The sequence below is a fragment of the Parasteatoda tepidariorum genome, chromosome X1 (assembly GCF_043381705.1).
Source record: "Parasteatoda tepidariorum isolate YZ-2023 chromosome X1, CAS_Ptep_4.0, whole genome shotgun sequence".
Taxonomy (NCBI): Eukaryota; Metazoa; Arthropoda; class Arachnida; order Araneae; family Theridiidae; genus Parasteatoda; species Parasteatoda tepidariorum.
The window spans coordinates 58435185-58448999 of NC_092214.1; the positions used below are offsets into that span (position 1 = coordinate 58435185).

At 29.7% G+C, this 13815-nt stretch overlaps 1 protein-coding gene across 1 annotated transcript in view; it reads left to right on the forward strand.

Annotated features, from left to right (window-relative positions):
- Positions 1 to 4373: 4373 nt before the first annotated feature.
- LOC107457480 (leucine-rich repeat-containing protein 15-like) overlaps positions 4374 to 13815 on the forward strand; it is a 97811-nt gene continuing 88369 nt past the window's right edge. The window contains exon 1 of the mRNA XM_071187558.1: positions 4374 to 4776. The gene's annotated coding sequence lies outside the window, so the exon portion shown is untranslated. The remainder of the gene's footprint in view (positions 4777 to 13815) is intronic.

The window sequence follows — 13815 nt, forward strand, 5'->3', positions numbered from 1 at the left end:
TTTGAGTTATATTTAAGGAATTCGACATCTTTTCTTCAAACATTAATGCAAAAAAAAAAAAACTTGTTTATTTGCTTTATAACGCTTAAAAACTTATAAAACCAGCAATGAAAGTTTCTATAATTTTATTTTTGTTTTTTAAAGGACCATTTTTAGGTAAAAATAAGGCATTTGTTTGCATATACGCTAAACACTGTAAAAACATTTTTATCCCCTAAAACAAAAAATCCTTTGAGGATTTTATTCAGAAGGCTATCAACTACGATTTGAACTATTATCTTAAAAGTAAGTGCACATACTTCTAAGTAAGGGATCAATGTAGTTAAAAAAACAATTTCTCAAAAATTTTCGCACTTGTCTCTGCGAGAAAATATGCATAAAAAATAAATTCTACATTTTTCTCTAAGTCTGTAGATCAAAACATGTTAGTTATAATCATAAACACTCATGGAAAATTGTAGACAATTATTTTAAAAACAACTTAAGATATCGTGTTTAAGCAACACCTCCTAGAAAGAACAGGCCTCAGCACGGGTTACCATAAATATCCCTTAGTAGTCCAAACGTAATGACATATTTTGCATTTTCAACCACTGCGCAGCTTAGTACCACTAACGTTATGACATCTTGCTTATTTTTCGTCTACTGCGCAGTTAACTTCGTCACATCGGACTACTAAATTGATACGTGCTGAGGCCTTTCTACTTCTAGGAGGTGTTGGTTTAAGGTGGTGTAAAATGTGAAAAAAATCTGATTTTGAGATAAACGCAATTAAAGACTTAAAATCACTAGTTTATCCATTGTTATCCACCTTCACAAAAACTGCTACAGCTTTGTAAATAAATGAAGTAAAAACGAAAGTAAAGTACAGGAATTTTGAATTTATAATAAACTCAATTTCAAAAATTTTATCCAGAACCATGTTTTTGCAGATACCTTAGTGCAACTATTTATGAAACATGACATGAAACAGCACCATGAAAAGTTCGTGAGGTATGTTTATATTTATGATTACTATTAAGGATATTTTATACATTATAGTAGGTTAAATACAGTATAAGTATGTTCTAACGACAATTCACAAAAGTGAACAGAATTGTTGTCATAATTTTAAGTAACTTTTTTGATTTAAAATATACTCAACTAGAGCAGGCTGCTTTTGCCTACAAATTGTACGTTGAATTGGAAGATTTTGCACAATGCAAATTAAAAAATGCAATAGCTTTTGACGTCATCGATAACACTGAATACTAATTTCATTGTTAAGGGGAGTCAGTAGGGGATATACCAATAATGCTAAAACTGACATTTTTCGATGTTTCTTTTCTCAGCATCTGAACAAGATATTGCTTCAGTTTTTTTTCACGGAATATTTATGCATATATGTTTACACTGTGATATCTGCTAATACATATCTTTAGAAGAAAATGTTTTAAAAAATTATGAACTGAAAACTTTTAATTTTTTCAAAAAGTTTCCTAAAAATCTTTCATGACTCAAAAAGTTTTTCTGTTAACGCTAAAACATCATCACGGCATACAATTGATATAATCTCAAATATCCCCAAAAAATTTCAAAGCGATATAAGTAGTTTCTTAGAAAAAGTACATCGAAAAAGGTCAGTTTCAGCAGTGCCCTACAGAAAGATTTTTAGTAAAGTTTTAAATCAATGTTAACTTTACGCAACTACTTAAAAACATTTTTATCAAGAGACTAGCAAACCATGCAGTTCTGGAACTGAAACAGAAACCAGAATTCTCCAGCAAAATAAGCATTAGAAGGATATAATTGCACGTGGTCAAATAGTTAATTTATAACAATCGCGTGGTAAATTTATAACACTCAAGTGATTCATTTATAACAATTTTTTGGTAATATCCAGAGCTCTATGCGCCATTTTTCGCATCTCAATCAAGAAAGTGAGATTAAACATCAAATAGTTAATCCATAACAACCGTGCTTAATTTATAAAAACCACGTGATTAATATAAAACAATCGTGTGGTTAATTTATGACAATCACGTGATTTATTTATAACAGTCTTTTGGTAATATCCAGAACTCCATGCACCATTTTTCACACCTCAATAAAAAAAGTGAGATTGAACATAAAATAGTTAATTTATAATAATCACGTGTTTAATTTATAACAACCACGTGGTTAATTTATAACAGTCCCGTGATTTATTTATAACAATCATTCGGAAATATCCAAAATTCCGTGCACCATTTTCCCCATCTCAACCAAAAAAGTGAGATTGAACGTCAAATAGTTAATTTATAACAATCGCGTGTTTAATTTAAGACAATCACGTGGTTAATTTATAACAATCACGTGATTCCTTTATTACTCTATGCTCTATTTCTCACATCTCAGTCAAAAAAGTGAGATTGAACATCAAGCAATCCAGCTCACCACCCTGAAGTAAAAATTTGAGACTATCATTATAACCCCAGTGTAAATTATAGATAAGGAAGCAGAAGGATATCAATCACTCTAAGCTAAGAGTATCGGAAATAAAGAAAGAAGACCCTTTCGCATTCCCATTTTTGGATTTTTCAGTGGAACAACAGACAAGGCTACGATTTAACCATGTTTCTCTTTACTAGTATTTGAATAGAGTCTCATAATAATAATACTGAAAAGAAATTTTGTTAAGTTTTCCTCTCGAAGTTGGTCTCTTTTTATCCCTGCGTTGATACCAGGGAATCTCTTTGGAATTTAGAAGGTTTTTATGGGTTGTAAATGTTTTTTTTTAAACAACTTTTTACTAAAATTTACGTTCGGGAAACAAAAATGTCTTCGAATTATCGAAAAAATCGACTTACTGAACTTTGAGGAACAGAAAACAGATTTTAGTCAAAACTGGAATTTTTGGCGGAGTTTCGGGTGAAATACTTTAAGTTATAGGTATTCGAGTAATAGAAGTTTGACTGTATATTGAATCTTTAGCTAGCCATTATCTTGATATATTGTAAATAACAAGAAGATGGATAACTAAGTTTTTTTCGAACAATAAGTCAAACTAATATTTATTTTTGTCACATTTTTCTATTAGAAATATATTTTATAAACAATTCTGATGCATATTTTATAGATATTAAATTTACATAAAGAATTTTATTAAAAAACTAAATCAAAATGTCAGAAAAATCGCATTTTTTCAAAGCTTTATACATAGCATTTAGATTCTTTATTGTTCTTTTTACAATGTAGGCAGTTAAGATCTGATGATGTCTAAATATGTACTTGTTTTGAACTATTAATGGAATAAATCAATATTTGTGTCACATTTCTCTGGCAAAGTTATCTTAAAATAGCGAGTAATGCTCTAAATCGATATCTATTCATATCAATCTAATTGATTTGTGCATTGGAAACAAGTAGGTTCTTCCCAAATCGGATCTCTTAAAAGCCTAAAAAGTAGTTTTTCATTAAGTATTGGCCTTTAAAATTTCCTTCTAATACCACACAAACTTAAGAATCTATTAAAATTGTTATTAAGAATATTTATTTAGAATCTTTAGAATACTTTGCATTTAAAATAAGCTTAAATTTTTTAAAATACGATTCAACAAAGCAAATTTAAATCACGAGAAAAATATGATTTTCTTGTATAACAAACACGAAGCAGTTTTAGGCAAATTTAATTTATTTTACTGCATCTATGTATTATTTTTAAAATACTTTGAAAATTGATTAAATATTAATGTAGTTGCATAAATTATTTTCCATATACAATATTTTTCAAGCCGTTATAATTCTCAGTTTTTTCCAAAAATATAAAAAACAGTTATCCAATCTCAAATGCCTAAATGATAGATATTTGTTTGGTTACAGTACTTAGTCACAGGTTCTTAAAAATGTCCTCAAGTTGGTTACTTTAAGGAATTGAGTCCTTTTAGGATTTTTATTTTTTATTACTGGAAGGTGACTTAATACCTCAAAATGATAGATATATCCAAAATAAAAGCTACAAGAATATGTTCCCAAATTGTAATTTTTCTCATAATCTAAAACAGTCCAGTGCTGCCTCCAAAAAACTTCAAAAGCATGTTTTTGGAAGCTATGTTTGTCAAGTCGTCTAAATTGCTTTCACAATTTAATTATAAATTTATAATATATATGGCGGGACATAGAAATGAAAAATTTTGAGTTAGCGTAATTTGAACAAATAAACACAGGACAAATATTTTTTACTGACGAAAGTACATGTATATAGATTGCCATTTATGTGTTCATAACAAAGTGCCACAACTATCTACTTTTTAAAGATAGCATTGGAAAGATATGTGTACTGTAGATACTCACATTCTAATGTACTGTAAAAACTGTGGTGTATTATCTCTCCGAATTTGATTTCGAACAACCCAAAAAAATTTGTGAATGAACACTTCTCAAGTTAACACCAAATCGAACTGTAAAAACTGGGGTGTAATACTCCTCTAAGTTATGTGTTGAAAAACACAAAATGTGAATAAATACTTTACTTTAGTTTAACACCAAATCGAGTTCTCATATACACTTTAAGTAGTGTAGTTAATTCTAAACACCAATAGAGAGGGATACCCAACACCGAGATTATGCTCATTAGCACTTTTCGTGGATCATTAGGAATTATTCACCTTGTTTCTCCAAAAACATTAAATTGGCGAAAATTTGAAATAACCCGATGCCAAGTTTACGTTAGATTTTCAAACAAACACGAAAAGGTTTGAGTTAGTCTCGAGTTAAAAAACATCGGTGCTTAAGCAAATATTTTTCATTCAACGTAAGGTATGTATACTTTTATTTGAATTTGTACATATCTCTGTAAATTATATTAAATTATTTTATAGTATTTATTTCTGCTTCTGTTTCTGTTCTGTTGATTCAGTCGAATTAATATTTATCATAATATTCTTTCCGTAATAAGTATACGTTAAAAACTATTTTTATTTTAGGAATTTGTTTGCTTATGCATCCTAACTTAATTACATTGTAAAAATAACTCTTTATATTAGTTCTAGCGTTGTTCCAAAAAGATTAGTTGCTTTTAAATTAACCGTATAATAAAATTGTATTGTTGTAACATGGTTTTATTTTCTTAAGTATATGAACCAATGTCTCAATGTTTCATTTTAATTAAATTTAGTAGATTTAAGATTCATATTAATAAGGCGATAAGCATAAGTTAATAAGCAATCCATGGTATTTTAAAAATGATAAAATATTCTACTCATAATGTTGGTTTATCTGTGCAAAAGAATAAGGTTTTGTTGTAAGTTTTAAACAATAATATATTTTGAAACAAAGTAATAGTCTAAATTCAGTTCAGATTTTTGCTAAATGTCGATCATAATGGCTTAAAGAAATGACCACAAATGAGCTAATTAGTTCATGCTAACTATTAATTAAATTATATAATTAGAATTTTTGAGTATCAAAACATGGGTATTATTCTTAACCTGAAAAATACGGTCCCGAGAATTTAGTCAGGAAGGCAGTCTATAATTTGGATCAATTAATGCTAATTTTATATTTTGCTATATCTCAAGAATCTTTGCCATAAATCGAAAAAATAACTCGAAAATCTTTGCCATAATCGAATTTGCATCAAATTTTAAAATTTGTTTATCCAAAGATAATTCCAAGTAAAAATAATTTTTAATAGTTTTTTATTATATTCATTATATATATGTATACATTATATTTATAATATAAATAAATTTTCTACCTATATATATATATATATATATATTATTTTTCCAAAAATCTCAGAAAATTTAATTTAATAGCAAGTTTTCTTTAAATTGAGAAACATTTCTTTTACTTTGAAAAGTTAGAAACTTAATCACATTGAACCTGATTCAGTTTCAGAGGTTTCAGAAATANTATATATATATATATATAGTGTAATTATCAATAAAAATATTTGTGTTACTGAGTACCACAAATTGTGGCAGCTATTTTACATCAAGTAGTGTAAAGAACATTCTTTGTGTTTCACTACGCCTGTAACTGTCCTTGGTGCTTGCATTACTTTGGAGTAAAGTAGTTGTCACCATTTTTAGTGTTAAGATGCACTACACTTTTTAACAGTATAGTCTCTAATTGAAACTCTGGAATTCTTGGTGTCGTACATCTTTCTAATTTCATCTTTAAGAAGTAAAGACTGCATTTCGATTCAATAATTCAATGGTGTGAATGCACGTAGTTTGGAGTAATCAATCTTCATTATTTGATTATTGGTGTTTAGATTTCGTTATGCCCCATATAATGTGTATAAAAACTGGATTTGATGTTACTTTGAAATAAAGAGTACCCTCACACAATTTTTAATGCTCTTCAATATCTGATTTGGAGAGCTATAACTTCAATTTTTAGAGTATGCAAATTGCATTACTCCAGAATTTTTCTTGTGCCCCCTGCGTATCTTGAATTATACTCTATATGGAAGTATGTAGAATATGTAGAATTGTTTAATTTCGCTGTAGAGTTCCCTTGTTTTAAGCAATTTTCTGGGAATTTCTTGGAGTTTGCTAATTTTCTTTTAAAAACTCGCTATTCTTGCAAAACTAGGCTTATTAGAAAAAGAACTCTTACATACTCATGTAGCGTTGTTAGGATATATTATAATAGTAATAAAAATATTTTTCATCTTAATTTAATAACTGCAGGTGCATTTGGTATAGCCGTACGTCCTTCAAAAAGAAAGGCTGCATCAAAAAAATTTTTTAATAATCAATAAAAAAGAACAGTACAGCCACCATTTTTTTTATCGCTTTAAACGAATTAATTTTAGTAGTTCATTGGTTCCTTGTTAAAGGACTTTTCTTTTAATCAAAAGTTAAGTTTATTCTTTTGTTTTGCCAAAAATTTCCTATTTTTCTTTCTCTGCTAGAGTAGCTTGATCCCCTTAAAATAAATTGCCTCGCATAAAGACATCCAACTTTTCTTACACATTCTGCTAAACAGTTTAGAAGTATAACTTAGTTGGAGAAGGAGTATAGGAAATTTTTTTCACCGACTTAATGTTTTCTTAATATCATAGTCTTAAATATGGAATAAGGACGATGGCATCTGTATAATGATGCAATATTCGGTAACTAATACGTAATTTAATAATTGATTGTTATACAAGAAAATATCTATAAGACATTCTATAATACAATTTAATTCTTGTTCCTAGCAGACATAACAGCCCTTTGCAGGTCCTGGCTATTTCAGTCTCATGTTCCTTCCATTGTCTTCTGTTTGCGGCAATGCCTCTTCATTTTTTAATAGTTAAAATGCCAATGTTCCATTTTCGAAACAAGTCTATGTTTCAAAATGCTTAAGACTGGTAACTCTTATTTTCCATTCTTAGCACTCACAATCGGAAAAATAGAATGTTCCTGAAAACCAAAATTTATTAATTATATGAAATTATATATCTTGTTTTTAGGTTAAACAGTTGTTGCATTTTTTTGCAAAATAGTAGCTAACTGAAAAAAGATTCTCTGTGATTTGTATATGTTACGGTGAAACACCAAAATCTGGAGAATGTCGACATTCACCTGTGAATGTCAATATTCACGTAGTCGCTTGGTGTATGTCCGGAATATTAGCTAAATACCCTTATTTCTGACTCTCACCGGTGAATGTCAACAATCACATAGTCGCTTTGGTGAATGTCCGAAATATTTGTTTCATCCAATTTTATATTAATTTATTCATTAATATTATTATATTTATTTGATATATTTATATTTATTCTATATTTTAATACTTACTGACGATAGATTAGAAGAAACATCAGTGTTTGGAGTATCGGGCAAATATATACCGGACAATGGCACTTGACCTTAAAAAAACATCAGAGTAGGGTATACCGGGCAAATGTATACCGGGCAGTGGCACTTGACCTTAAAAAAACATCAGTGTAGGGTATACCGGGCAAATGTATACCGGGCAGTGGCACTTAACCTTAAAAAAACATCAGTGTAGGGTTAAAATATCGAATAAATGTAATTATATCCACGAATAAATTCATATCAAATCGAATGTAATAAATATTTCGGACATTCACCAAAGCATATCTGTGATTGTCGACATACACCGGTGAGGGTCCGAATGTACAAGAATGTAATGAAATATTCGATCTTTCACCGACGCATTTGGTGTTTGTCGACATTCACCGGTGAAAGTCAACAACTGCCGATTTCGGTCTTTCGCCGTGACATCTGCTACCACGTTTTTCATAACGGCTCTTTCTCCTTTAGTGCATAAGAGTCCGACAGGTAAAAGGTTAATTTTCAAAGTTTTTACGTCTTTTTTCAATGTCACTAACCTCTTTGTTTGCGGTCTTGTTCTATGTCATTCAGGTTTTTTTAATGTCAAGACTCTTTCTCCAAACATGGCCTAGCCATTTTAATTTCTTACTATGGATAACTTACGTCATTTGTGGTTGCTCATAAATTTTGTACAGTTCAATTAATTTACAATTTAATTAGCTAATTAAAAATACCTACTGTAATGAAAATTTGATGTTTGAATTAAATCTTTTATAGGCTATTAAAAACCTCAAGTTTGAGAAAGAAAAAAAAAATCAAACGAAGATATTTTTTGAAAGTCAGTGTCTCTCCCCATTTCTCATTTTGACGCCATGAAAAAAATGGGAGTAAAACTCCTCTTCCAAGATCACAATAAAGTAGGGAGCAAGATGGGCGGAGGAATGGGAGGATCAGTTCTTCGTCTCCTTCTGCAGTTCATCTGTCATTTTTCAACTACTGTCCATCACAGAAACTGATGCCGTGACATCAAATGAAAATGTTTTCTCACCTAAATGCTTTTAAATATATAGAAAGCTTTTTATTTTTCTCCGATGATTCTAGCAAATGGTTAATTTCATGCGTGACCTACACTACAAACTTTATTATTTTGTGGTTCATACTTTATTTGGTACTTTATCAGATTGATGAAATCTCATATAATTGATATTACCAAACCTAAACTGCTTTTTGTTTTTTGTTCCTGAAATATATATTTTTAAAAATCAAGCTTTCTATTTTCTTTTTAAAAAAATATCTAATTGCTATTATTTTTTAGTATACCAATACTGCTTACACTCGGAACTAATTTTTGTTTACAAAGGTTGTACAGAGCGCAAAATAATAAACGGATCTCCCTGAATAACTTTTCATCGAATGATCGGATCTTCACATTCAAGGAATCATCTTAATGGTTCAAGGGGGTGACCTTAAGTATGCATATTAATTACTGCAGACGATATTTAAAGTTACGAAATAAGACGCAAAAATGTACTTTATCAGAATAAACGTAACTCTTTTTCTCGAAGGATTTGCATTTATGACCCCCAAAATATAGGAGGTAGCTGCAATCTAGGAAGTATGGTCCCGATAGTTTCATCAGAATGGCGATCCAAAGTTTAAACCCCTTAATGTTAATTTTACTTTTTACGTAATTCGCCATATCTCGAGAACTTAAGCGAGCTGAAAAATTTTGCCCACAATTATAAAATTGGTTAGTCAAAAGATAATTCCATGCAAGAAAATAACTCGTATTAAATATTTAGTATTTTTTATTATTTTTCATTATTTTATTTAATAATAGTCGAAAAATTTTGAATTGTAAGGTATACAATTTCGTACATCATTTTAAAGAATGTAATTTTCTACGGCAGAATACAAAATTGGAGTGAAATCTGTCGAATAGTTTCTGAGAAATTGAATTTTAAAAAAAGTTGCACTTTTAAAATCCATTTTCTCGGGAACTATTCATCCGATTCTGCAAAAATTTTGTATATTGCCATGTAAAATTGCATTATTTAAATTGATGTAAAAAATTGCGTATACCTTATAATCCAAAATTTTTTCGACTATTATTAAATTAAATAATAAAAAGAAATATTTGGTAGAAGTTAATTTTTGCGTTATCTTTGTTAAATTATCTTTGGATAAATGAATTTTTTAATTGTGTGCAAAATTTTTTCAATACGTTTAAAAAAGATCTCACGATATGGCGAAATAAGCAAAAAATAAAATTACCATAACGAGGTATGTTTTCGTCTGCGCTAATTAATTAGCATATTTGAGATCACCACCCTGAATCATTGAGATTGAGTCCTATAGCATGAAGCTCCAATCATTAGATCAAAAATTATTCAGGGTGATCAGTTTATTTTTTTGCTGACTGTACATATAATATAATATGAATAGCATACATAATATAATATGAATAGTATATATAATATAATATGAATAGTATATATAATATAATATCAATAGTATATATAATATAATAAGAATAGAGATCTAAAAATCATGCAGAATTTTTTTTTAAAGGAAATGCACGGAAGGATAAGGTAATTTTTGAAAATTATGTGGACAAATCGCGGATTATCTTTAAAGGAACTAAAACACACACAAAAAAAAAAAACTAAATTTGAAAAAAAAAAAACTTTTTATTTTCCTTGTTTTAATTATAATATTTCACTTATTAGAGTAAGGAGTTTTAAGTTGCCTTATATCCATATTTAACATCACGGTGATTATTAAAATTTAGTGAAGAGAAATATGTCAAAATGCTCATTTTGGAGCGTTCCTTCAAACTTTTCCTTAAGTTTCGTAAAAATTTAGCTGTAAACAAGTTATAGCTCCTTCACAGTCTACTGAATTTGGCAGCGTAGAGAGCACTTGCCTTGCTTTTATTGTAAGTTTCGGAAATATCCTGAGGCTACCTCAAATTTTCAGAATTTGATTGAGATCAGTTAGAACTCTCTTGCCCTTATTCTTTTTATGCAAGCAATGTTCGGTAGAATCAAAAATCAAAAGCAAGAAGTTGACCATTGGATGCAAATCATTAACAGAAAAAAAGGTGATAGTTAAGAATAAGTTACAAAAAAACGAAAAAGGTGTAGTTATACGAAAGGTGAAGTTACACAGAACGAAAAAGGTGAAGTTACACAGAACAAAAAATCGCAAAGAAATGTTTATTTGAAACTAAGGACATTTCGCTGAAACATAAAAATTATGCGAATGATTGCAAATTAAGAGTTTTTTTAAAAAAAAAAAAAAAAAAAAACTTAAATGCAAAGTCATGTATGTCTTTCTTTCTATATAGGGTTGAGTGTGGTAAAACCGGGTATCTCGATTCTGGTGAAATTAATTCTGCTTTCTGGCAGGTAAATTCAGGATTACATTTCTAGTCAAGAAGAAGAACCTATCATATTGTGTTGTTGATTAATTCAAGGTGTCTGTGTGAATAAGTTAGTTTCATTATGTCAGGTTTCTAATGATCTCTTGTTTTTAAACTGTCCTCATTTATTATTTTATTTTATTTTATAACCGTCGTTGAACAGCAGACCCAGTTCTTTTGGGTTTACGACTATTAATGTTCAACTCCGTAGCCTTGTAACTTTGGATCTAATCTAGAAGACAAGGGAACTCCTGTATCAAGTATTGGGAGAAATTTGCCTTTGTGGAGGATTTTTTGATGGAACTAACCCTTCATTTGCGTTACATGGAGAGGAAGACCACAAGAACCTCCCAAGGTTTGCCTGACGGCATGGGACCTTAACCCATGATCCGTTTACCACTGATATTTCACGTCAGCACTGTGGTTGGCTCAAGCCGGATGCGGATTCGCATCGACTAGCCATCGGTAGGATTCGAACCCGGTTCACCTCATTGAGAGGCGAACACTCTATCCCCTGAGCTATCACGGCTCGTCCTTATTTATTAGTAATTATAGTCATAACAATTAATTTTAGTGCAGCTTATAATATATTTACTAAAGATTCATACCCTAACAAACAATAGGGATATAGCCCGATAAGTAGTACTGTTCTGTTTTATTTCAATAATTTCTGCTCGCAGGTTCTAACCGAGTACTAACAGTACCAGCTCCTCCCCCTTGATGTGTTTCTATGTTGGGTCCACAAAAGCAGCAGTGTAGCTGAGGAAAACGCTAAATGCATCCAAGGCTGAAAAATGTTTTACGGGTCCCAGGACAAGATTTATAGCGGGCATAATCCTCAAAGTAGAAAAATCCCAATTTTCATATTTGTAGGGTTTTTGAAAACCCTTTATACAAAATTGTAGTTTTTATATTGATAAGGAAATTCTCTGCCATTTCCTTTTGAAAAAACATTAATAAACACTAAATTTTTTGTAAAGAATTTTGGTAGGGCCCTCAGCCGTTCAAGGGCCTCGAGAAAATTGCCTCTCTCTTTCCCACCCTCTTGAGTACGGCCTTGATTACATCACAAGTGCATAATTTTCAGTTACATGCATAATTTTCGTAAACTGTCATATAAAATAGAAATGTCTGCTAATTTTTCACTGAAATTTAGCAGTTCTAAATTTCCCGTAGAATTAACATGTGATTGAGGTAAAACTGGGTGGTTTGACTTCTTTTAAGAAAAAAATAATTTATAAAAAAAAAAGTGAATGATATATTGTATACAACTAAAAAATTAATATCATGGTTAAAACTGACAGTTAAATCCGATTAGAGTTGGTTAAAACCGATCTAAAGATCGGATAGTTTAACAGGCCCTCGAATCTCAGCAGCCTGGTATTACTCCACTAATAATATATTAAAAACACTACCCTACACTAATGGCAGAGACACTTTCGGTTTTAGATATTTTTTTGAATTTCTCAAGAAATATTTAGTGGACTATTTTGTAATGTTAGAAGTGCTTGGTTTATCCAATTTTAAATTTACAATAAAGTTTAAAGCCTTCAGGGGTTTTAGGGACCGACAATATATTAAAAAAGAAAACAACCGACAATATATTGCTCAATTTTTAAATTTTTTTTTTTTAAATTTAAAAACAATAATTTCGTAATTTATTTTAAATTGCTTCAGAAATTTTGTTTCATTTTACTGAATATTTTTAAAGTTTTAGCAAAAAAACACGAGAATATTTTGTTTGTTTGTAAGAATGTTCCTATCTCTATTAATATTTAAGCTATTTAACGAAACTTTACACAGGCATTGCAAATAACAGCCAAAGTAATCGATACATCTTGCAAGTTTATTGCTTGATTTATCTTGCATAGAGTGTTCAATAATAATTCGTAATTTGATGTCTGTCTCTCAAACCTCTGAAAGTTTTAAACTTTATTGCAAAGTGTTTATAATCTCATGGACTAAGTACTTCTCCTAAATTTACAAAAAAGTCCTCTAAGTATTTCTTGAGAAATTCAAAAAAATATCAACAACAGAAAGTATCTTCCATTATTCTAGGGTAGTATATATATATAATTTAGTTCAAAGCAGTTATGTATTTCTAATACTTTTTTTTGGAAAAGTAATGTGATTAAAAATTAAATTATACCCTAAACTGATTTTTTTTAGATTAAGTGCCACTGCCCGGGATACATTTGCCCGATATACCCTACCTTGTTTATTTTTACTATTATTCTCTTTTTTCTAACAATGCATATCTTTCTTTTGTTAGAAAACCATTGTTTGCTTTCTTAGTATCTATAATATTAACTAATTGTAAATTAAAACGCTCAAGCATACCTGGGTTTATTCAATATTTTATAAAATGAGAGGGTAGCTAAGAGACGCCTAGATGCAACGAAATGAGAACTACCACTGAAATCACGTGGTTGTCACGATGTTGATAGAAACCAAGCAATTGCGCAAACTGAAAGAATTTTCGCAAAGTTAAGGACTTTTATCCCATTTTACATTACGAGTTGGGAATTATGCAAACAAACCGGTAAATTTGATAAATTTTCAAAAATTTGTCATATTTATCAAATTTAGGGATCAAATTATATACATATATATATATATATACTNTATATATATATA